The following is an 8,008-nucleotide window of genomic DNA, read 5'->3' on the forward strand; positions in this document are numbered from 1 at the left end:
CAGAGTGAATGTATGAAAGTATGCGCATACTTTCACTTACCTATGCACGGTATGCAAATCAGCCTATGCAGTGAAGCAGTGAAGCAGTGAAGTGCACGATATATCATGATTCAATCAAGAACAGAGCATGAACGCTTGTGCTTACAAATATTGAAATGCCAAACAATGGCCTTAAGTACAGGATGAAAAATTGGATTTCTTCTGCAACCACAAAGAGTTCATTAAATTTTCTGGTACTCGTTAAAAGAGTAAAGCAAGCAAATTCCAAATTCCAAATTCCAAATCCAGCAATACAAACACACTTACACGAGTAAACGAGTGTGTGTACGTGTGTATCTGTGTGAGCCAGCCTTGAAGTTGGTTGCATAATAAAATCAAAAGATTGTACAAAATGGCGTTATTACACAAAAATTAGTAGGCGCACAGCAACGACAAAAGGAAACGGAAACAATGTGCTATTGTGAATAAAATTTGTACACAGTGAAGCATGTGTATGAGGGGAATATATGTGGATATAGTTGGTGGGGTGTGTATTTTAGGGAACGTCTAGGTTTTGTTACTGGCAGTAAAAGTGCTACTTGTTTTCTGCCTATTGTGCGCAGTAAAAGTTGTGCTTGTGCTTGGATCGACTTGGAACGACTTGGAACGACTTGGCTTGACTGTCTGCTTGTCTGTTGTGAGAATATTTTGTGAAAATTGCAAATTGGTTTAGGTGAAATAAAAAATTCAAAAGTTAAGCTGCATGAAATACAAAAATTTATGACTGTTTTTTGTTTAGTAGACTCAGGTCTGGCTGGTGTACCTGTACTTGTACGTATGTTCGGCCATACAAAAGAAACCTGTTGAAAGCCAAATACCCTAAGGCAACAGAGGGAAATGAGCAATCAAAAATTTTTTTAAGTGTAAAAGAATTTCTTTTACAGTTTTTTTATTTGTGTTTTTTTTTACCGCGTCTGCATATCAGTTATATATATATATGTATGTATGTATGGGTTGTACAAGTTTACATTTAAGCTGTAAAATATTTATAAAATGAATTTTTGCTTACCGTTATAAATATCTGATGCAGTCGGTACATGTTCCGGGTTGAAACGGTTCTCCAGATACGACAATATTAAATTAGTTTTTCCCACTGCACCATCACCAACGACAACACATTTAATTGCGGCTTTTTTCGGCTTATCAGTTTTTAATTCTTTATCTGTGTGAAAAGTGAGTAGAAAAAAAAATGTTTTCAATTCAATTTGTAAATTGCAATCAAAAATTAATTAAACAAAAATATATACAAGGGTCGAGCGCCCCTGGTAAGCTGCGTTCAAATTTGCATTAAAACTTTGTTGGCAATTTTATGAAGTGCAGCATTTAAACTTTAAGTATTTGAAATGGTTTTTGTGTGGATCCCTCACCTTTTGTGCTCTTCTTCGATTTACGTTTTCGCAATAAAAACTTTGCACCTTTGTTGCTGTTGTTGCTGTTACTGCCACGTGAACTGGAACTTGTATCGCTCGTGGACTGCTGCAATAAAAATGGGAAATCAGATTAAGTTACATTGTTAAAGGAGTCGAGAAAAGGTCGGATCTATGGTTGCTACTGATAAAGAGGAAAAAAATAATAAGCAAATTTGTTTAAGTACTTTTATTCGTAACAAATTTGCAGATCTCGTTTTATTAAATTCAAACAAGTTTTGTTAAATTGAATTAAATTTATTGAATTAATAAGAAAATATATTTGAAAGTTACATTTGAGATGAGTATTTTAAGCTACTCAAAAAATTTATACAATATAAATTTTATTGGCACGACTTTGATTTTCCTGGCATGCTTTCTGACAACGGATTTTAGAAAAGTAATTAAAGGTAAACTCAACTATTTTGAGCAACTTTTTCCACTACGCTATATGTCAGTATATATAGCTTTATAAGTATATGTATGGACGGAAGTAGCTATAAGTATAATAACCTTTAACTTGATATGTCTCTTTAAAGTTATTAATTTTTACATAAAAATTCGATTTGATTAAAAAATTGACTGCCAAACAATATAAAAACAATTAGAAAATGTACAAGATATTGATATCAAGTTTAATTACATAATAGATTAATAGATCTATAATAGATTATTAATTATTATAATAAATATTACTCATACGTCGCGAGTACCTTTGTCCCATACTTTTTCGTATCAATATTATTCATTAAATATTTATGACAGTACTTCGTGACTATAAGAACTAATTGCATAATCTAATGGAATAACATTATAAACAAAATATGGACAGATTTTTATAGAAAAGATTTTTATACGAAATATTCCATATGAAAATAATTCTTTTATATGAAATATGAAATATAAAATATAGATTATATGTTTTGTATATAGATATAATTTCTATATAGAGATTTTCAAGTAAAAAATGTTTAAAAAAATTTTTATTAATAATTCCAAGTTTCTTAATAATTGTTCTTAAAAACATGTACTCATAATCATATTATTAAAACAATAATTATATTGTAATTATAACAATTAGTTAATCTATACTAAATCATAATTTTTGTTCTCGATTACACATTTATTAGTTGAAAATTTTCCTTTTTTATTGTAAAATTTACTAAATCAGGTAAATAGATTTTGACAAGCGAGAAGACAACCAGTGACATAACTGTATTGTTGTCAAGCATTATTTTAATCGCATCAGTTTTGCCTTTTGTCACTTGTCAGTAAATCAGCACTCCTAACACTACGCTCACCATAAGTGACTTCAAAAATAGTGTGAGAATGCCTTCAACTTCTCTCGCTGAAAGGATTCATTTAATATGGATCCTATTCCACAGCGAAATTGAGTAAAACGAGTAAGCAGACGAACTAGACAGAAAAGAGGCCATCTGCGGTCCTGCATGGAGCTTTTTTAAGCTTAAAATGAATGAATAGCTGGAAAAAGCAGCTCAGACCGATTCGGATAATGCAATTACCTACAGACAAGCTAAACAATTCATTCCGAATCGTTCAAAAACCAGAACTAGGGAGTTTCGTATGCTGAACAGTAACGCATTCGACTTGTCACAGGGTTTCTCACTAGACATTGCGGAGTAAAAACGCATCTAACGAACATAGGTTTTACAAGAGATAATAACTGAAGACTTTGTTACAAAGAAGAAGAAACGGTAATAGACTATTATGTGTCACGCTAATAGTCTAGTTAGGCTTAGACTTCAGTACTTATCAACTGCCTATCCACTTATCATACAATTAGGCAACATCTTTCTAAAGGATATAATGGCGTTTTTAACTGCTGCTCGTTTATGGCATTAAAGTGGGTATGTCACAATATTCCTTAAAGGATGCATTAACGTGGTAACAAGTTCCTAACCTTTGTTGCGAAGAAGAAGAAACAGCAGAATACATTATGTGTCATGGTAATAATCTCGCTAGACTCAGACTTCGGTACTTATCAACTGTCTATCCACTTATCACACAATTAGGGAGCATCTCTCCAAAGGACATAATGACGTTTTTAACTGCTGTTCGTTTATGGAACTAAAGTGGGTATATCACAATATTTTTTAAAGGAATCAGTAACGTGGTAACAAGTTCCCAACTCGTTTTTAAATCTAATCTAATCTAAGAAAGAAATGAATATAAATAAATTTTACATGTTAAATATACAGCGTGGTTTCTGTACTTGAACGGAATTAAAAACATAGAGGCTATATTTAAATTTGAAAATTATTTATTGTGTTCTGTTTATTTCCTTAATCAGGAAACTAGAAACTTCTTCTGGGAAAATAATTTTCTTACTTAAATTTTCCAAATGTTGTATTGCCAATATATTCGAATTGAAATCAAGCTTGTTCCGATGAATGAAAATGTCGACGGCTACAAATATATATATTTCTTTTTCTAATTTTTATGATTAATAATTTTGATAATTCAAGTATTTATTTAAGGTAATCAGTCAATAGCTTTATTTCTTTCTATAAAAATATAATATAACTCTTTCTGTTCTTAACATTAATTCATTCCTCATACGACTTTATTATGAACTATGAACCAATTTATCGAATAGCCATCAATCATCGAAACGAAAACGACACAATAACATTTGACAGTCATAATTCTCACATCAAAATATCAATAAATAATATCGATAAATATTCAAAATTTGATTGGCAATTTTCTCATAAATTTCTTATCCGCTTTAGAGTGCAAATAAAATTACAATCGTTAATTCGTTCGTTTGGGAGTTTTATAATTCAATAATGATGACATGAGTGCATGAATGCATGAGTGAAACAATTTCACAACAACAACAACAACAAAACTCACACAGGAGTTTTTTTTTCCCATTGTACAAAAAAGGAGCTTTGTTTCTGCTGTGTGTGGTATATGTGTGAGTGTGAATGTAGGAATGGGAGTTAAGTTGGCGCAAGAGTTGAGTGTATGGTAAGACATTGCACACTGCGGGTAGTAGGGTATGCGGCGGAAGCTGTGAATTAGAATCACGCTCAATTTAATATAATTTAATATGCGCATATAAATTAGTTGAGAGAAAGCAAAAACAAAAACCAATAGAAATTGTGGCTGGTACAGAAGTGATAATTTCTTTACTTTTGTATCGCTTTTGACACAACAACACACGCACACACTCAAGCAAAAGCGTTTTTTGATGGTGTGCGCTATGCGTGTGTAAATGTTGTTTTGTGTTTCTTGCTTAGCAGGAGGAAATGCTTAGTCAAAGGAAACAGCAGAGGAGTTCTGCTTGTGTGGCTTGCGGAACAAAAATGATTTTTATTTTTCTGCTACTGACGCTGCTTTTGTTGCTGTCACTGAAGTTCCTGTTGCTGGAACTACTTTTTGCTGCCTGCTGCTTGCTGATTGTTGCTTGCTGCCTGCTGGCTGCTGTCTGTTGCCAGCAACTGTTGCTGTTACCATTGCTGCCGCCGCTAATTGAAGGTGTGCGCACACGGAGTTTGGTTTAAAATTATGATTTATGCTACGGAATCAGAATTAATTTAATATCTTATTTATGTTTGTGAGGAGTCTTGGTTGGTTCATTTGGTTTGGCAGTCAGCACAGTAGGAGTAGTCGGAACAGTCGGAACAGTTGGAGCAGTCACGTAACTCATAAATTTTCACCGTTTCAGTGAATTGTCATAAATTTCAATCATTTCAACATTAATTATGTGCATAAAATCAATTAACCGCCATTTAAAATTTATGAGATTTAAGAATAAAATTTAAAAGGTCAATAAATGGATGTGTTATTACAATTGTATGGATTTTAAAATTAATCCGTATTATTTGGTATTATTGAAATTTCAATATTTTTTAAATCTATTTGGATTTGCCGTATTTCACATCATTTTTTTATTTCCTTATATTTTTTATTGCAATCAGTGACCAGAAATGCGGCATGCTGTCCGAATGACATGTAAAATATGTGCTCATAAAAAAGGGTTCAAATTATTTTGTTTAACTTGACACGTCATTTTATGATGATTTCGATGCCCTGTAGAAAAATCTACCCTACCAATTTAACTAGCACAAACCAATTCCCTTTTACATTTCAACGCAAAAATTTTTCATCGAGATTTTTATTACATTTTGGGTAACTTTTTTATGTTGGAGTTTTACTTTTACGGCTTCAAAAAACTAATGATGTTTAGCTTTTCTCATACGTTATCCCACACGTTACCCATATGTATGTCATGTGTACATAATTGTAACAACTGTAAATACAACACCAGCTTAAAAATATTTCTTAGCTTTAAGCAATTTAGTACTTAAACTTTTGTTGGGCCGAAATAATAAAAAATGCTAATAAAAGAAGAAAAAAAATAGACTGAAATGAACTTTTTTTACTACTAACAGCCAGGAGCAGAAAAAAATTTTTTTAGGAAAAAAATCCACTCCTTCTATATGCTTATTACATATTAACGACTCCAAACTTTAAGTGTACGTTTCTTAAACGTTATTTATATGATTTGTGTAACGACTTGCAATAATCGAGCGACCTTTCTCTGCAGATTGAAACCATTAAAAGTTTTACTTGTAAGTTGTGAACTTATGACATTTGTCCCACTGCATTAACAGTTACTTTTAAAATATGTACAACATTTTATTTATTTGTAAATTCTTGCCTCTCAACGTTTGTTGTTAATGATAAAATTTTGCCACAAATCAAACTCAACAGCTGCTAATTTTCAGTTTACTTCCTTATGCCAGAGTCACAACGCTATAAGTCGTTCCTTTGCATGGCCATTATTGCCAGTGTATGAGCATTCGGTTTGGCACAATGTTATCAGATACATGTGTAAATATGTGTAAATATGTGTAAATATGTTTCAACCTCAAACACTAAAACTTTTCAAAGAAATTGAATTCGAAACAATTTGTTTGTGTCTTCTGGTTTATCACAGCATATAAATTTTTGTCATTTTTCGGTATCACAAATACCGCACGATGACAACATACAAAACGAAGGCAAAAATATTATTAAATTAAATTTCCATATGCTGCAAAGAACAGCATGTCGTATGCCAGACTAAATTGCCATGGACCAGTGCACTACAAATTCAAAGCAAAGTGTGTCCGTAAAAAAAAAGGACATTTGGCAACACATTTCTATGCTCATATTGGCCCCCACCTTCTGTTTGACCCTAAACTGCAATCAGTAGAATGAAACCGGACTAAGTGAAAGAATACAGAATATATTCGTATATGTGTTATATTCTGTATTCAGAATTTAATTTTTTTTCTTTAAATGTTGGTTTCGGGATACAAATTTTAACATATTTTTTTAAATTTCATATAAATTCGCATTTAACGATGAAATCGCATTGTTACAGCCAATGAAGGTGTGTATTTGAATATGAAATACAGTTAAATAATTGTTATGAAAATTTAAATTAAATTTATTTTTAACCCAATATGGATAATTTTTTTTCCAGTAATTGCTAAAATAATTAATGTTTTTAATTAAATTTGATTTTAAAGTCAATAATGGTGAAAGAAATTATTTTCTTAATAAAATATGTTCCAAGTTAGAACATATAAGTCAAGTATGGTTTTGTGTCAGTTAGCTAATGAACACTGACTCTGAGCTGCAAATTTGGCAGGGTACGTAACGAGCTCAACCCTTCGTACTTGCAGTCTCAAAAACGTATATGAATAATTAATTATAAGATCCATTTCCAAAAATACCAGTAATGATGGGTATTTGACAATACTTGAAACAGCTGTATATATTTAATTAAATAAAAATTTTGTTGTTGTAATTCACTACTGTTCAAAAATCTCTTAATATATTTTAATATTTATTTTGCTTATTTCTCATATTTTATTTTATATTTATTTAATTATTTATTTAATATGATTTTATTTTCAAATAATTGTTAATATTACTTTTTATAATATATGTACGTGTATTTACATACATAAACTGAAATATGTTTATAATTAAATACTTCTTTAATAATTTTTAAACATTTGTTACAAATAATATCTCTCCAATGAAGCAAGCATACAACTGTGGGTCCTCAAATGCTATTTTAAGGATTTTAAATAACTATATTCAAAGCTAAAACTTTAAAAAATATATTTAAAGTTAAAAATTTTAATACTATTGGATTTTCTTTTAAAAACCATAATGGAATTTTCAGAAGCTTCAGAAATGACAGCTATATTAATAGAGCGAAAGAAAGACAAATAGACTACGCTCAATAGCCCGTTTCCACTATTGTCAATGAACAATTGTCAATATCCTTAAATTTGTCAGTGATTTTAACAGAATAAAAGAAGCGATGAAGGCTAGATACTCTTAGAAACGAGATTCGTTTCAAAATGCTTTAATTTGGTGAGATTTATTTCAAATTCCAAAAATCTTTTATATGTTTTCAGTATTCATGCTTTTGACATTGACATTTGTGATTTTCACTTTATTTTTTTTTTTTTTTCAAATATTGAAACAGTTATGTGTTTTGATTTGCTTAGCAGTTTTCTACTTTCGAAAAA

This window comes from Teleopsis dalmanni, chromosome 1, assembly GCF_002237135.1.
Source record: "Teleopsis dalmanni isolate 2A chromosome 1, ASM223713v2, whole genome shotgun sequence".
Lineage (NCBI taxonomy): Eukaryota > Metazoa > Arthropoda > Insecta > Diptera > Diopsidae > Teleopsis > Teleopsis dalmanni.